Source organism: Malus sylvestris, chromosome 14, assembly GCF_916048215.2.
Source record: "Malus sylvestris chromosome 14, drMalSylv7.2, whole genome shotgun sequence".
NCBI classification, from domain to species: Eukaryota; Viridiplantae; Streptophyta; class Magnoliopsida; order Rosales; family Rosaceae; genus Malus; species Malus sylvestris.
Genome location: NC_062273.1, coordinates 6,555,785 through 6,574,631, shown reverse-complemented (window position 1 = coordinate 6,574,631; position 18,847 = coordinate 6,555,785). Strand labels below are relative to the sequence as shown.

At 38.1% G+C, this 18,847-nt stretch overlaps 1 long non-coding RNA gene across 1 annotated transcript; it reads left to right on the top strand.

Moving 5' to 3' along the window:
* Positions 1-13,134: 13,134 nt before the first annotated feature.
* Positions 13,135-13,899, top strand: LOC126600257 (uncharacterized). The gene is made up of 2 exons (XR_007615398.1): positions 13,135-13,405; positions 13,567-13,899. It is a non-coding gene; the product is annotated as an uncharacterized LOC126600257 (long non-coding RNA).
* Positions 13,900-18,847: the final 4,948 nt, after the last annotated feature.

Genomic DNA, 18,847 nt, shown 5'->3' with positions numbered 1-18,847 from the left:
GCAATTGGATGGACATTGGCCGACATCAAGGGAATTAGCCCTACTACGTGCATGCATCGCATACTTTTGGAGGAGGGGTCTAAAACATCTCGAGAGGCTCAGCGCCGTCTCAACCCTCCTATGATGAAAGTTGTGAAGAAGGAGATCATAAAGCTTCTAGATTGTGGAATTGTCTATCCAATCTCGGATAGTAGGTGGGTTTCGCCCGTTCAATGCGTACCAAAGAAATCCAGAGTGACAGTGGTAGCTAATGCCGAGAATGAACTTGTTCCTCAACGCATTCAAACCAGTTGGAGGGTGTGCATCTACTATAGGAAGCTAAACACCACCACAAGGAAGGATCATTTCCCATTGCCGTTCATTGACCAAATGCTTGAGAGGTTAGCGGGTTATGCTTTCTATTGTTTTCTTGATGGTTATTCTGGGTATAATCAAATTGTCATAGCACCCGAGGACCAAGAAAAAACTACTTTTACATGCCCTTTTGGTACATTTGCATATCGTCGCATGCCTTTTGGTTTATGTAATGCACCTGCCACATTTCAAAGATGCATGATGAGCATATTTTCAGATTATGTAGAGAAAATAATTGAAGTTTTCATGGATGATTTTAGCGTCTTTGGTGATTCTTTTAATGGTTGCTTGCATAATCTAAGTTTGATCTTAAAACGTTGCGTTGAAACTAACCTTGTTCTTAATTGGGAAAAATGTTATTTCATGGTTAAACAAGGCATAGTTTTAGGTCATACAATCTCTGAAAAAGGTATTGAGGTTGATAAGTCAAAAATAGATCTTGTACGTCACTTACCTTCTCCGACTTCGGTTAGAGAGGTTCGTTCTTTTCTTGGCCATGCAGGTTTCTATCGTAGGTTTATCAAAGATTTCTTAAAGGTGGCACAACCTCTTTGCCGTCTCCTACAAAAAGAAGTGGCGTTTGAATTCACCAGGGAGTGCACGACATCATTCAACCAACTCAAGGAGTTGTTGACCACGGCACCAATCATTGTCCCACCGGATTGGAGCCTACCTTTCGAGCTTATGTGTGATGCGTCCGATTATGCGTTAGGAGCTGTTTTGGGACAAAGGAAGGACAAGAGGCCGCATGTCATCTACTTTGCCTCACGGACGTTGAATGATGCGCATTTGAACTATTCCACTACGGAAAAAGAACTTCTTGTCGTTATTTTTGCTTTAGATAAGTTTAGATCATATTTAATTGGGACTAAAGTAATTGTTTTCACTGACCATGCAGCTTTGAAGTACTTGCTCACTAAAAAGGAAGCCAAACCGCGGCTAATTCGTTGGATGTTACTACTTCAAGAGTTCGATATTGAGATTCGTGACAAGAAGGGAAGTGAGAACGTGGTGGCTGACCACCTAAGCCGCATGGTGCATAATGAGGAGTCCCTACCCATTGTCGAGACATTCCCCGATGAACAATTGCTGTCCATAAAGGTTAGTGAGCCTTGGTATGCCGATTTGGTGAACTTTTTGGTGTCAAAACAGATTCCAAGCACTCTCACTAGGCACCAACGTGATAAACTTAGGCATGATGCACGGTTTTATGTGTGGGATGATCCATATTTGTGGAAATTTTGCCCGTATCAGATTGTACGTCGATGTGTGCATGATTCTGAATTTCGTTCAATTTTAAGTTTTTGTTACACATATGCATGTGGTGGTCACTTTGGCACACAAAGAACAACACTTAAGGTGTTGCAATGTGGGTTCTATTGGCCTAGTATCTTTAAGGATGCTAGAACTTTTTGCTTAACATGTGATAAATGCCAAAGAATGGGTAACATAGGTGCTAGGGATCAAATGCCGCAAGTTTCTATCCTTAATGTTGAAATTTTTGATGTTTGGGGAATTGATTTTATGGGTCCCTTTCCTTCCTCGTATGGTTTCATGTATATTTTGCTTGCGGTTGATTATGTGTCGAAGTGGGTGGAAGCTAAAGCCACCCGGACTAATGACTCTAAAGTGGTTGCAGATTTTATTAGAACTAACATTTTTGCAAGGTTTGGCATGCCATGTGTCATCATAAGTGATGGAGGATTGCACTTTTGCAACCGGACCATAGAGGCGTTATTGAGGAAATACAATGTCAACCATAGGGTTTCTATACCTTACCATCCTCAAACGAATGGCCAAGCCGAGGTTTCCAACCATGAGATCAAACAAATTCTAGAGAAGACCTTTGGGCCTACAAGGAAGGATTGGAGCTTACGGTTAGATGATGCACTTTGGGCATATCGTACGGCGTACAAGACACCCATTGGAATGTCCCATTTAGGCTCATCTATGGCAAGCCGTGCCATCTCCCCGTTGAATTGGAGCACAAAGCTCATTGGGCCATCAAGAAGTTCAATATGGACCTAAATGCCGCAGGAAGTCATAGGAAGTTTGAACTCAATGAACTTGATGAGATATGGCATGAGGCATACAAGAATGCTAGCTTTTACAAGGAGAAGACCAAAGCTTTCTATGATAAGATGATTCGAGGCAAAACATTCTCCATAGGCCAGAAAGTGCTCTTGTTCAACTCCCGTTTACGGTTGTTTCCCGGTAAGTTACGTTCTAAGTGGATTGGACCGTTTGTTATTACTAATGTTTTTGTTCATGGTGTAGTCCAAATCCAAAGCTTGAAAACGGGACATGAATTCAAGGTGAATGGGCACCGATTGAAGCCCTATTATGAGAACTTTGAGGAGCATGCCGTGGAGGACATCTCCTTGCAAGCCGTGGGCTCCAATGAGGAGTGAATGAGTTCTTCGTCCGGCTACAAGATGTTAAAGCAAGCGCTACTTGGGAGGCAACCCATGTATTCAAATGAGGAAGATTTTTGAATCACTCCACAAGCAGTTTTGCGTTTCTAAAAACCTTCATTTTTCTGCATTTTCATTTTGCCTGATTGTCAATTTTTTTTTAATTTATGTGGTTGTTTCTTATTTAATTATTTTTGGGTTTTGATATCTTTTTTTTGAAACATTGACAAATATGCAAGGTATTTTTACATTCATAAAAAAAAAAAAAGGAACATTAAGTAGAAAAATACAAGAGGAAGCTTTCACAAAGGCTGTTTGGGAGAAGTCTCAGTAGTCGGCGGAGCCTCAGCAGTCGGCGGGGGCACAAAAGGAGGAGGTATCTGAGGTTGATCATTTGGAGCTTCACTACGCAGTATAGCCCCAGAAGACGAAGGCAAATGCTGTTGGAACAAACCCACAAACCTCCGATGATCAAGTAAAATCTGACCATCAGTTTCCTGCATCTGATCAATTTTCCTCTTTATGTTTGTGGCATAGTTGTGTGCGAGCTTGTGCAACTATTTATTCTCATGCTTGAGCCTTTTAATCTCCTGTTTGAGACTCATCACTTCAGCCGCCAACGATTCAACTTGACGGGTTCGAGCAAATAGGGGTTGGGCCATGTTGGACACAGAACCCGCACACTGCACACTAAGAGCCAGAGACTCCTTAACAGCCAACTCATCAGACCGTCTAGAAAGCAGTCTCTTATCTTTAGGAGTGACAAGGTTCTAGGCCACCACCGCAGCAGTCATGTCATTCTTCATTACCGAATCCCCAACGGTAAGAGGACTAGTAGGGGATATGAAGGATGGGCGCCATATGTTGTCTGGAGAAGGCGGGACTGCTTCTTCACCAAGGTTCAAGTCAAAATGACGGTCGGAGGGGCCAGACATTTTTAGAGGTGTTAAAGAAAGAAGAGGTCAGACAAGTCAAGATCGTAGAAGTGCAAGAAGGGAGTTTCTACAAGCAGAAATTCAAGTGTGCTTTGAACGTCCTGCGTACCTCTATAAAAATCAGCACTCGATGAGATTTCAAAGATCGAAGAGGTGAGCTCAGAAATTGAAGAGGCCAATTCAAAAATCAAAGAGGCACTAGCTTTCTCAAAAGCTGGGCTTGCTTAGAAACCACGGCCAATCTTCTTTTCCAGATTTGTCTGCACTTGTCACATGCAACCTCTGCACTTGACGGGATTTCAGAGATCGAAGAGGCAATTCTAGATATCGGAGAGGCATCTGCTTTTCCAGACGTGTCAACATCTGTCACATGCAGAGTAAGCTTTACGAAAATCACGGGCAGTTTGTCGAAGAGCCGATTCCAACCATCTACTTTTCGAGACGTGTCAACATCTGTCACATGCAGAGTCAGCTTTACGAAAATCACGGGCAGTTTGTCGAAGTGCCGATTCCAACCATTTACTTTTCGAGACGTGTCAACATCTGTCACATGCAGAGTCAGCTTTACGGAAATCACGGGCAGTTTGTCGAAGCGCCGATTCCAGATATCGAAGAGGCACTCGCTTTTCCAGATGTGTCAGCGCCAACCACATGCACACTCAGCTTTGCGGAAATTACGGGCAATCTGTCAAAGATCTCTTGTGAAGTAGAAAGCACGTGAAGTTTACTATTAAATCATCCAACGGTTGCTGACAAGAGTGAAAGAATAGTACTGGTTATTAATTCCTATAAATGTCACCCTTCACCCTCCATTGCAAGGCAGACATACATAACCCTCATTCTTCTGGGAGAATGCCTGTCCAACAAACCCTCTCGAGTCACTCAATGTTCTTTATTCCTTGGGGTACCTCTGCAAACAACTCATCCAAAGAAAAAGTATTTCATATCATGAAGGTTGAAAGCAAGAGTATCTCATATCATGCTTTCTCCCTGTCTTTCTCCTTGTCGTTGTTTTGGGACAAGGAGAAAGAGAGCAATCAGCCAGCACTTGGTATCAATCTTCCGATCTGGAACCAACTACCTGGAACCCCTTCCTGATTGCTTACCTAGCCTTGATCTCGAGTACTCATCTTCATCATCTTATGCTTCCTTTTCGTCTACCACATCTGCCTGGGGAACAGATAAGGGAAGTGAAAATGATACCTCGAAGCATGTGGAGACAATTTACCAATTCATCCTCAGCTAGGGACAAGGAGAAAGAAAGCAAGAGGTGGGCACTTGGAAAGATTGAAGAAAGAAACAGACCAACACCTTTACCTCGTGCCTGCCCGCTGTGCAGAAGAAACAAGCAGAGAAGAATGCAGACTGCACAATCAAATCATCCCAGCAAAAGGAGTCTGATTTGAAACCAAGGAACTCTCATATTTCTCGCTCAGAATTCCAAACCAGTTCGAGATCAAAGCTGTGGAAAGTCAACAAGATCATCTATATCCAAAACCAGATTTGCGTTCTTAAACTCTACTCTGTCTGGTTTTTACTTTGCCATATTTGTCATGTTTATTCGTTAATTGTTTGTTTGCTTGTTTTTGTGTGAGTTTATGCTTAAAACATTGAGGACAATGTTTGATTTAAGTGTGGGGGGGTAACCAAGTTGTTTTGCATGAAATTCGTAGGAGTTTGTCACCCATTACTTCTAGTGTTGTTCCTTGTTGTTTTAAGTGTTTTTAAGCTATTTTGGAGTATTTTAGTGTGTTTTGACATAAAAATCCGAAAATCTCATAAAAATTTGAAAAATTGTTTTGAAAAAAAACCAAAAAGAGTTGTTTTGTGTCTTAGGGTACCTTCCAACACAATGATGAGGATTTGGTTTTTAATTACATGACTGTTAAAGAGAGTTATAAACATGGATGAACATTTGATTTACTCTTTGGTGTATGCTTGGTTGTGGTTATAATCTATGAATTCACATGCAATCATAAAGGAAAAATCAGTTTTGTAACATGCTTGAAAGAAGGAACTCAAATGTACGCTATAACCTTGTGAGACTTGAGCCTAAACGTTTATTTGGAGAGTTAATAAACTGTACATCATTGTTTTCTAAAGTCGTTGCATAATCTCATTATTCTTTGCTTGGTTGCTACTTAGAAGGCGTTTCATCATTTAGTTCCAAATGCTAGAACTCATGCCTATTTCATTCAAAGCATGTTATTGATTTGCATAACACATATTCAAGATGAAGTTGTTTAGTGAGCCGAGAGCCAAAAAGCCTATCCCATTCATGATATGTTTAAGTTTAACCCCGTTGAGCCTTGTTTAGCCTACGTTCTTTGTTAACCCACACTATCCTCACCTAGCCTAGATTAGGACCATCCATACCCTTGTTCTTGAAGCATAGTAAAGCATGACTCAAATTGAATTCCTTTTGATTAATGTATTGCAAAAAACAAGTGTGGGGGAAGTGATTCTTGTGTGTGTGTGTGCCAAAGTCCTTAATAAGGCACGGGTCAAAAAAAAAAAAAAAAAAAAAAAGAAAAGTTGTGAAAATGTATGAAAAAGAGTACTAAAGTGTTGTTTGTTGAAGAAAGGGTCCAAAACATTGAATTCGGTCCTAAGTATTGCTCAAATCTTCCCTTTGTGTTAAAAGTTGATTTCTGCATTCTAAAGTGAATTCTAAGTTTCGATTTCATTACTTTGCTTGCTATTGCCTTAGGAACGTTTGTTATCCCTATCTTTCCTTTGTTAACCATTACCCCAAGCCTCGTTACAACCCTTGACTTCTATCTTGAGTGTTATGTGTTTCAATTTGTGGAGTTTGAATTTAGTATGAGCATATGGTGTCACTGGTTCTCGCATCTAAGTAGTAGCATTCCATTCATGAGATCATATCTAAACATGCTTAATAACTCCAGAAATTGCTTTCTTTGTAACACATATATGTGAGTGTTCGTTTTCATGTTTACATCAATCTTCTCACATATAACTAGTGTAGGGTGTGTAGTCAGAAAATGTGTGAAAATAAAGAGTATCTTATAAGGAATTGAGCAAATTCTCTAAGACATGTTACTACATTCAAAACATCATTTTAATTGGTTAAATGTGAACTAGTAAGTGGTGACTGTGATTAAGTATGTGCTCAAGTGTGAAGATAACTAAAATCTGTGGGAATAATGATTTTTAACATGTCATGTGCATTGGAAATCCCTGAGGCAAATGTTGGAAGGATTAGAATGTGTTTTGTTTACTTTGTTTTGTTTGTTTGTTTCGTTTTGCTCGAGGACTAGCAAAAGCTAAGTGTGGGGGAATTTGATAGGAGCATATTTATGCGACTTAGTTAACATGTTTTCTTGCATTTACTTAGTTAGTTATTGCTTATAAGAGTGTTTTAAGCTATTTTCGTGTGTTTGTAGGTCCTAATAACTAAGTTGGAAAGAAAGTGCATTTTGGTGCAATTTGGAGCAATTTTGGGCCAAAATGGATTGCATGCATATGGAGCAAGTGGGATGGACGTTTTTGGTGTTTTAAAAAGGGTTTCAACACATGCAAAAATCTGAATAATGAAGTTGAAGTGTGGAAGTGTGCAGATACATACACTTAAGGAACAATTTGAAAGGAAAAGAAGTGAAAGATGCCATTTGTTGGATTGCTTTACAAGATATATTCACATTTTCAGCAACTACAAACATAATTGCAAGCTGAAATGATGCATAGCATGTGTGTAGAGGTGTAAAGTGGCCAAAAGTTGATGTTTGCAAGATGAAATGATGCAAAACATGTGTGTGAAAGTTGTCTAACAGCTAGTACATGTGGAAAAGGGATGGAATACAAGGCAAATGCATCAGAAATTGAAGAATGAAGGCACATGGACAGCTACAAAGGAGTTGAATTAGCAAAAGAGGAATGATTGCCTTTTGTTAAAGGCAAGACACAATGATAAAAGAGCATGTAAACTAGCTATTTTTGCATCATTTTGGTCTTTGTTTGTATTGTTTATTGAAGCCACTTGAGTGATTCTTTGCTTTGGAGCTTCTATAAATAGGGAGTGAAGGGAAGAACACTAGACCTTACATTACATCAAAAACACAATCAACCACACCACCCATTCTCCATCCATTCTTTTAGCCAAACCCATCTACACATTTATACACTACATCACAAACACATTTTCAGCCCTCTTTCTCTCTTTTGCCACACCCCTCATCCATCCTAAACACCACCATACCATCTCTCATCCATTCCTCCATACAAATACCATCCAAACATGTCCCCAAAACCTTGTGCCGCAGCAAAGAGGAAGGAGGAGAAGCCTTGGACGTGCATGCCATTCGAGTTAGGATTGCTGGAACGTTTTAGGTGTTTTCTTTCCCTTGTTTTCAATGTTTAAATTAAATACTCTTTGTTTTGTAAGTATGAGGAACTAAACCCCCCTTTGGCTAGGGGGAATTCGAAACCATGTTTATGCTTGCAATATGATTTGATTACTTCTAATTGCGTTTCATAAGCTGTGAATTCAATTTACTTATCCGTTCGTATAAAAACTGATTTGTGTATGTTGGTTGAGAGTGCACGCTTAATTTTCATGCATGAATTTGATGCTAGAATATAAGGGAGTTTCACCTAATCGTTATGAACTTATATTCGCAAGTAGTGAAGGTTGCTAGTCACAATCGCGTTAAGTAAATTCTTGGCATAAATTTCATGCAATTCATAGTAACGAGTGCCTCGTCAATGCTTATGTTTTTCATAGAACTTAATGATTCTTGCTTGTATCTCTATTATGCAATTCATGTAGGGAACTTGTGGGGAATGCTTTGGGTTGTCGTATGCAATTCATCCAATTCAATAACTTAAGGAAAATATGAGGGGTAATTAGTGCAATTCACGGTTAATCTGGGGTGTTGGGAATTCATGGTTTATCGAAAAGCAATTGGAAATCGTTTTGTATGCAATTGTGACATGTGTGGAGAAGAACCCCTTAGCTAGCTTTCCATCCATTCACTTTTATCAAATTCGTTTTAGAATCTGTTCAATTTACAAAGTTTGTTCTTGTTTTCAATTTTCGTCAAAACTCAATCCCCATTTATTTTGAAGTGTTAGATTAGTTAGAAATCAATTTAGTTTGTGTTTTTAAGTGTCTTGAGTCAAGTCATAACCCAATTTTGTCCAATTTAGTGTTAGGTGTTCAAAACTGCCCATAAAGTGTTTTTAAGGCAGTTTTGAGTGTTTATTTGCTGTTTTGCTTTTGGTTTGTTTTGGTGTTTTATAGTTTAGTTTTGCATTCTTTGAGTCTAGTTTAGTGTTTTAAACTTTGTTTTTACGTTTTGAGTCAGTTTCAAGTGATTTGGCAATCCCTCCTAATCCCCGGCCTAGAACGATCCCTACTTACATACTTTGCTACAATTGATAAAAAGAGGGTTTAATTTGTGTGGTTATATATTTCGCTTTCGCATCAAGTCTCACATTCCCTTTACCAAAGGTACGTCGTTAAATTCTTGTGAGCACTGTTTATTCGGTAAACAAAGAAGAGTTAGTTTTTCTGTTCCATCTACAAAGAAAGGAAATTTGGTCGATCTTGTTTATTCAGATGTGTGTGGCCCCATGGAAGTCGAGTCACTTGGAAGAAATAAATATTTTGTTACTTATAGTGATGATGCTTCACAAAGTATCTGGGTGTTTTTATTGAAATCCAAAGACCAGGTGTTTCAGACATTCCAAGAGTTTCATGCTATGGTGGAGAGGGAAACCGGGAAACCTCTCAAGTGCCTTCGTAGCGACAACTGCGGCGAGTACACATCTCACCAGTTTAGAGAGTATTGTGTGAAACATGGCATACGTCATCAGAAGATAGTTCCTGGAACTCCATTACATAACAGTGTTGCTGAAAGAATAAACCGAACCATCATGAAGAAAGTCAGGTGTATACTGAGGACTACAAAGTTATTTAAACAGTTCTGGGGTGAAGCTGTAAGGACAACCTGCTATTTGATCAATCGATCTCCATCAATACCATTAGGTCTTAATGTTCCAGAGAGAGTATGAACTGGTAATGATGTGTCTTACTCTCATCTAAAGGTGTTTGGCTTCAAAGCTTTTGTGCATTTGCCTAAAGAGCAAGGATCGAAGTTAGACTACAAAGCTACACCGTGCATCTTTCTTGGTTATGGCAGTGAAGATTATGGTTACAGATTATGGGACCCATACCAGAAGAAGTTTATCAAAAGTAGAGATGTGATCTTTTATAAAGATCAAACAATTAGGGATTCGGATAAATAGGCACAACCATATGGCGTAGTCAGAGGAGTTGATCCATTAGCTTCAGATGAAAAAAGTCACGGTGACTTCCCTAAAGCAGCTGCCAATGAAGTGCCTGCAGAACCAGATATTGTTGATAAAGGGGAGCCTGATCAAGATGAGCCAGACCATGAAATTGCTAATCAGGGGGGGAGCTTGAATAGCAAATTCAAAGAGAACCCAATCAAGGGGAACCTCCAACCCCGCAAGAGAATGAAGACCAAGTCAGAAGATCCAACAGAAGTAAAAAACTGTCTACCAAGTATTCTTTATCAGAGTATATCATGTTCACTAATTATGGAGAACCCGAAACTTATGAGGATGCAAGAGCTCATAACGACAGTGACAGATGGATTAAGGCAATGGAGTCAGAAATGGATTCCTTATTAAAGAATGATACCTATGAGCTGGTAGAGCTTCCAAAGGGTAGAAAAGCATTGAAAAACAAGTGGGTGTTCAAATTTAAAAGAGACGACAACATGACAAGGTACAAGGCTCGTTTGGTTGTCAAAGGTTTTGGTCAAACGAAAGGAGTTGACTTTGATGAGATTTTCTCACCGGTGGTGAAGATGACTTCTATTCAAGTTATCCTTGGTATGGCAGCAAGCATGTATCTTGAGCTCGAGCAGTTAGACGTTAAAACTGCATTTCTCCATGAAAATTTAGAAGAGGAGATATACATGGAGCAACCCAAAGGCTTTGAAGTCAAAGGTAAAGAAAATTTGGTGTGCAAGCTGAAGAAAAGCTTATATGGTCTTAAGCAGACTCAAAGACAATGGAATAAGAAGTTTAACTCATTCATAGTGAGTAATGGGTACAAGAGAACTCATGCTGACTCTTGTGTCCATATCAAACAATTTTTTGGAGGTAAATTCATCATTTTATTGCTTTATGTTGATAACATGTTGATTGTCGGTCAAGATGCTTTTATGATTAAAAACTCAAAGAAGAGTTATCTAAGTCATTTGACATGAAAGACTTAGGGCCAGCAAAACAAATTTTGGGCATAGAGATAATTCGTGACAGAAAATCCAAGAAGTTGTGGTTGTCATAAGAAAAGTATGTTAAACGGGTGCTTGAAAGGTTCAACATGAAAGCAGTCAAACCGGTAAGCTCACTTTAGCCAATCTTATCAAGTTAAGCAAAGAGTCGTGTCCGTATCATGTATGCAATGGTGTGCACACGACCAGATATTACTCATGCAGTAGGTGTGGTGAGCATGTTTCTCTCTAATCTAGGGAAAGACCACTGGAATCTATTAAGTGGATTCTCAGATATTTGAAGGAGACTTCTAAGATGTGCTTGTGCTCTAGCGGTTCCAAACCAATCTTGGAAGGATTTACAGATGTTGACATGGGAGGTGACTTGGACAGTAGAAAATCTAAGTCTGGGTACTTGTTTACTTTTGCAGGGGGAGCCGTCTCATGGCAATCCAAGCTGCAAAAGTGTGTTGCTTTGTCCACAACCGAGGTTGAATATATAGCCGTTACAGAAGCATGCAAGGAGTTGTTGTGGCTGAAGCGGTTTCTCCAAGAGTTGGGTTTGAAGCAAAGTAACTATGGCGTTTTATTGTGATAGTCAAAGTGCTCTGAAGCAAGAACACTGCAGATCATTCATGCACCAAGCACATTGATATTCGTTATCACTCAATTAGAGATGCTATCGAGAACAAGTTGCTACAGCTGAAGAAGATTCATACAGATAATAATTCCTCAGACATGTTGATAAAGGCAGTTACAAAATCAAAGTTGGAATTTTGCATTAAAGCTGCTGGGATGGACTCCAAGTAACTTAAAGTCATGATCGGAATTCCTCCCTTATGGACTGGAGGGGGAGATTATTGGTATACCATGGGTCCAGCCCATGATGAAGGACATTAAAGGTCCAGCCCATTATAAAGGATGGATGCTAGAAAATTCTAGCATCTTATATAAGCAAACCAAGTGCCAAGGAAATTTGGTCCAAATATGCATGTCGGTGGAGTGCATGCTATGCTAGAAAGTTCTAGCAGTTTGTATAATTGTGTGGCTATCATTTCTAGTCAAAGTCGGTGTGCAATGGGTATGACGGCAAAAACCCACGTATAATTAGGTGTGTTGGTGTTGCTAGCAAATAAGAGAGTAGAAAAGGATCAAGTCCAAAGCTAGAGTTCCACTCCAAGAGTGAGAGTGAAAGTGTTCCACTACACATTGTGTGAGTGAAGTTTAGAGTGATAGAAAGTGTGTGTTATACTTTCTTGTATCCATCAAGTCTACCTTTGGCTTGGTAAGACTACTCTTGTTGTACTCATCATTTTCATATAGTGAAGATTGATCGTTGTTCCATGGACGTAGGCATAAATTGCCGAACTATGTAAATTCTTGGTGTCCATTTTCTACTTTACTTTGTGCATTCTCTATCTTGTAGTATTGACATTCCTAACAATAACTGCTGGCGAGTATGGATTCTTGGCGAGCTGGGAGATTTTTATCTGGGAGCCGAGAGAGATCAGATGAGTGAGAGAATGAAGATCCAGTTAGGAAAAAAAAGAAGAGGGAGAGAAGGGTGAATATGTGAGCAAGAAATGAAGAAAGAAGAGGGAGAAAAGAACAAGAAAGAATAAGGATAGAATAGTGAGGCAGTTGGGGTGAAAGAAAAGAAGAGGGAGAAATATGTTAGGTTTAAATTTGTTAAAGGTTTCCAACACATTAATCTAGCTTAAAAGTTTGGCAACATTGGGCTTATAAGTTAGGTTTAGAAAATAATATCCAAAACAAATAAATAAATAAAAATACTATATTATTTTAATATAATTAATTCAGTTTGATTTGGTTTACAAACTATTGAATCTGAAACTGGACCAAAAGTTTTTGTACTAACATTTTTTAATATCAAACTCAATAAAATAAAAATCAAATAAATGTTCTTGAAACAAAAATAAAAATAAAAGGAGACAATTATGATTGGAAAAATGTAGGAACCATTTCAACAATGTAATATATCAATTTCAATTTGGTTAATCTAGTGGTATGGGCGAGTAGGGTCATGTGTTGAAATAGGCTAAAGATTCGGAGTTTGAACTCCACTTTTGGAACCTAAAAAAGCAATATTTCAACTTAAGGAGAAATAGAGCCAATGTCTCCCCTCAAATGTAGGATGTCAAAATAGGGTTTTGTTCTTACCTGTCGGAGCTGAAATTTTCCATAAGCACTCTATTTTTGCCAAGGAACACCCATTACGGAAATACACTTAAATTTTCATACCAACTCTATATAAGGATCTTCAATGTTTATTCTTTGAATCGACAGCTCTCTTTTGATTTCATTTGTTTCACACTCGTGCACAACCAAACACACACTCACAAAATCAAGATGGAACATTCTAGGCGTTTGTTTTCAACTGTCTTCATCCTCCTCCTCCTTCTGGTGACTATTGGTATCTTTCTCTTTCCTCATCTTAACTTCATCTTTATGCCTAACAAAGAAATAAAATTTATATATATTGAAAGAAGTTTTGAGTCTGAATACTCATTCTCCCGGTGATGAAAAAGAAAACCAAGATTTTATGGGTTGATATAGAGATGCATGTTTTGGCAGGAACGGGTCCAATGGTTGCTGAGGGGAAGACAAAAGAAAAGTCATCGAAGAATGAGAAGTCGTCGAAGATCTGTGAGTCTCCAAGCCATAAATTCCATGGAATTTGCTTCAGGTCAAGCAATTGTGCAACTACATGCAAAAAAGAGGGATTTATGGGAGGCAAATGTACTGGCTTTCGGATGAGATGTGTATGCACTAAAAAATGTTAAGTCATACAAAAATTAACATACGTATTTGGATGCATGCATGTGAACAAATGACCTTTTTTTTTTGTTTTGTTTTTTTGAAAAAGAATAAATGAATGAACTCTAATCTACCATAAGGGTTTCTATCCTTGTCTTGTTTTTGTGCGTTAACCGCACATGAGTTGTTTTGCAATATAAAATATCTTCGTAATAAAAAGATCATTGCATTAGTGAATGCACTGCACTGGTACCTTTTTTTTAAATATAAAATCTGCTTTTTAGTTCATATTTTTAGAATAAATATAGTTAAATCATATTTTAACTAATTCTATAAAATCTTAAGTTAATTAAATAAAATATTTGTTAACGAAAAAATAGTATAACAACTTCTAAACTTTAAAATACGATTCCAATTCCAACTTCAACCAGAGACAAGTTTAAGTTGATTGTGATTTTAAACATAAGGGTGTATATAATGATAAAATTGACATATTGTGGCCAATTTTGAAAACCACGTTTACACTTTGCAGAGATATTTTTCCAAGTGACGAGTATTCAAGTGGTATTTAACATGTCATAATACAAGAAAATGATATACTATTATGTCTTTCCACTTATTTATAACACGTGAAGTGACTGCTTAAATACCAGACACTTGAAGGCAAAAATAATTAACAATTTTCATATTAAAAATAAGGGTTAATCTCAGTTTACTATCCTAGAGTTTCTTGGTTTTGAACATTCGGTACATGAAGTTTTTTTCATCCCAGAGTGGTACCTAAAGTCATAATTTTGGGACACTTTCATACATCCGTTAAGGTTTCTATTAAATATGTCGTTAAATGGTGACGTGACATCCATGTGGACAATGATTGGGCGCCACGAGTCAATATGGGCCCACCTAAATATTAAAAAAAAAATTAAATAGAAAAAATTAAAAAATAATTGGCTAATCTTTATCCTACCCCTCACCCACTCCACCTTCCTCATCCTTGATACCCACCCGCCACCATCCCTTTTCCCTGTCCCCTTCCACAAAAACCCCCAAACAACCCTCCATCCCTTCTCTCTTTGTGGCCAACACCCAGAATGCGAACCTGGATCAGGAAACCCGGTTTGCCACAAGCTCTTGTTCGAGCCATCGCTTACGCCGCTGTCTCTCCAGAGAAGATGATGGAGTTTCTCGATCTGGATGAGAGCTTGGCGCACGCACAGGCCGACCCGTCGTTAGAGAAGTTGATTTCATAATGCAGCCAATGATCGACGAAATCGAGAGGCTGTTTGATCCCTATTCTTCCACGTGCTCATCTGGGTTCAAGATTGCAATTTTTTCTACAGAGATTTCTTTCTGGTGTTTGTGCATCCCACCTATTTGATCCAATGTATAAGTCAAGATCTTTTCCTGAGGATATAAGTTTCTCTGAAGATTTTCTTGTCTCTTTTCTGCTTATTTGGTGATTTGGTGAAATGGGTTATAGTGGAATTTTTGTTGAGAATAATGATTGTTACAGTGAAATGGGTTATGGTGGTTCGGCAAAAAAAAAAGGTTATGGTGGAATTTTGAATGGAGAGAGAATGGAGGGAGGATTGTTTGGGGGTTTTGGGGAAAGGGACAAGGAAAAGGGATGGTGGCGGGTGGGTATCAGGGAAGGGGAATCCCACCATCTTCCTTTTCATTTTAAATGGACAACTTCTTTAATTCTTTTAATATGGTCCCACCATTGTTATTTTAGTTTTTGCATGGTTTCTTTTCAATGGTCCCGCTATCGTTTCTTTTATTTTTATATTCCCTCATATCTTTTCTCTCTTAACCCATATTTTATCTAATTTTTGCTTTGTCTTATTATTCTTTTTTTATATAATTATGTATTTACACCTTTAACAATACACACACACATACAAATTATTTTTTCCAAAAATAACATATTATTTAGTTAACGTATATAATATATAATAAATTTATTTAAATCCATCTAGTCTACCTAGGACCCCCTCGTCTAGTCCACCCAGACCCCGTCTAGGCGCTAGGCCCCAGTATACCGCCAAACTAGCGCCTAGTATCATTTAGAACCTTGATCGTAAACAACTAGATCTTAAGCAACAAGAAGTTGCTTCCCATTCATTAACTTCTCATTTGAGGGAAACACAAATCCTTCTTCAAAAAAATTTCACTGAGTGTGGGATTTAAAGATTGCCTTCATCTTGATGCACCAAATCTCATAGTTGATGTCATTGAAGACTAAAGCTCGAAACTCAGCACCAAATCCAGACATCTTGCAACTCGATTCACTTGAGTTCTTCATTTAAAACTCAGAGAACCTTTCACAAATCCACCCCTTTATATTCAACTTAAACCAAGTTGTGAAGCCATATTAGTGTTTGTAGTGATTTTTGGGTTAACTTGGTATAGTTTTTGTATGAATTTCACCAAGAAATTGAAAAGCTCAGTGAGCTGAGATTTTGCACATAACTCAAAGAACCAAAAATGGAGTACATTGTTCCTTAGTGGTGCGTTTGGTACGCGGGACGGGACGGAACAGAGTGGAACGAGGCGTTCCGTCCCACGTTTGGTGCGCTAAAATGAGTGGAGTGCCTCGTTCCATGGGACAAGTTTTTGATGATTTTTTGTTCCAGCTCCCCCCCCCGTGGAACGGCTTGTTCCACGTCCGTGGGACAAATATTTACAACATTTTAAGACAAAAATGCCCTTTGTCTTTTTCAAAATTTACATCATCAAAATCATACAACAAACCCTAAAAACTATCTTATCTTCTTCTCAGCCGTTGTGAACCTACCTCTGCATCTCCCCTTCGTAACCTTCTTCCTCATCTTCTTACGTGTATTCTTCCGTCTAGCCTCTTCACCTCTGTATCTTCCTTTTGCAACCTTCCTCCTTGTCCTCTTCCATGTAGCAACTATGAATCTCCCTTTTGCAACTCTTCCGTGTAGCAGCTCTGCGAACCTTCCTCCTCATCCTCTTCCGTAGCATCTTCAGCTTTGCATTTAGACTTTTGGGTATTCATTGCATATCAATAATTCTTCAAATTTGCAGCCCTTAATATTTTAAACATGTGGTTTGCAATGTTTGTTGGTGTCATGGAATTGTTTTCATTTGATGTTATTATCTTTTGTATCAAGAGGTAGTTCGTTCTCTGTTTCATTGTTTATGTGCGAACTTCTGACTTTAACATTGTCTAGGGATATATGTGAGTTGAGAACACATTACTAATGGGGGTTTTTTAGAGGTTGGTTCTCTTTTGTTTGATGATTGTCCGATATTTCTTTACTTTATGTGGAAATTGATGCTAAATTGAGAGAGGGTGCGTGCTATGGATTGCTGTCATTGGCATTTTTGCATTGTAGAATGTTTCATTATGAGGTTGCAGATGCATGAAGGTCTGGTGTTAGGCACTTTTAGGGTAGAAATTCTAGTAATACTTGATGAGTGATGCAAGGGAATCTATATTTTGAGGATGTTTAGCAAGTTAATATAATTTGATTGGGAATATAATGTTTTGTGTGGTTTTATGTTGATGGTAGATTACATACTTATTGAAACAGAAACAGAAATTGGGTTTGGTCTAGAAATTATGAAAATGCATGCAAGTCTTTACCAAGTTGCTTCAAAACAACAGTTATTTATGAGCTACTTGGATAAACTCGAGCACAATGGCATAAGTGATGATGCTAGAATTGTGTGTTATGGAATTGTCATATGCTTTTGATGTTCTCTGTGTAGTCTTGTATCTTGCTTCTGCATTGTATTTGGATCCGGTTGAGCAAAAACGCAATAACTTTTTGAGATAAACACCCATGTAACATTTTTGTAAACCTTTCTCTATCTCTCTCATTACATGATATGGGAGAGACGAGCATACATGGGATTTGCAAGTTTTTTCCCAACTTTTTGTCACTTGGAATCCTGTCATTACTTCCCAGGAGACCCGTGATTGTTTTATGAGCTTCTAGGTGGGGTTAGTAGTTATGAATGTGAAAGCTTAAAACATCAAAGGGTACTAAAAATGGAGTTCCAATTTTATGTCTTGGAGCCTTAATGATGCTTTATTCTTATATATTGGTTTCAAAGGCACTTGTGAACACAATCTTGATGACTAATAGATTTCCTTGTTGGTGAATTTCTTGAAGTTACACCTTTCACATCCTAAACATAACAATCACAGCGGCCGTCCATTTTGGTTATCCTATTTTGATTTTGATTTTTCTTTTTCTTTTTCTATTTCTTTTTCTTGTTCTTCCTTGCAACATATATTGTTCTTGTGATCATAACCAAGCAAAATCTCACTTATGTTGTTTCTCATTCTTTCTGCAGCACTCTTAATGCGTCAAGGGGTTAATGTGAAGGGTCTGTTGAAAGTTGATCCTGTAAAAGAAGAACTTCAACCATACATTTTGCACAGGAAACTTGCAGGTGCTGTATATCCGTATTTATTGCACTTTTTGTTCTTTCTCATATTTTTCTGGTAACCATTCTTATGTAGCAGTGGTAGTACTTGTTTGCTAGTTCAACTCTTTCTGGAAATGTTTCCTTTGAACCAAGAACCTCTTTTGTTAACACAAACTCCACAAAGTTGGTTGACTGTACTCTTTTTTTGGCTTTCTTTTCAAAATTGTTAAAAAGGAAGACATAAAAGTTATCTATGTATATGAGGAAGCTATAAAAGAAGAAGGTTTCATAATCAATTCATAAATTGTATGGAAATACCACTAACTTGGTTAGAAAGCCTAATATTTAGTTTTGAATTCTAAGGGGTTGTAACATTCTACAAGAACCATCTCTGACTCATCACAAATGAGGTCTCAAGGAAACATGAACATTCATTTGGAAATTTTATGTTTTGCTTTTGGTGTAGTTCCATATTACTGTTGCTATATTTATTCATTATTTAGAAATGATTTTTAGGTTTTGAGAAGTGCATATTTGATTAATCGTAAAACCTTAACCCCACGCAGAAGGAACTGAGCTAGATATGTGAATATAAATCTCATGTCAACTTTTTGGTTATGCAATCAGTATCTTATTTATTCTCTTTTGTGTAAGATGTTACTTGTTCTCAGAAACTTAGTTTGTTATCTAT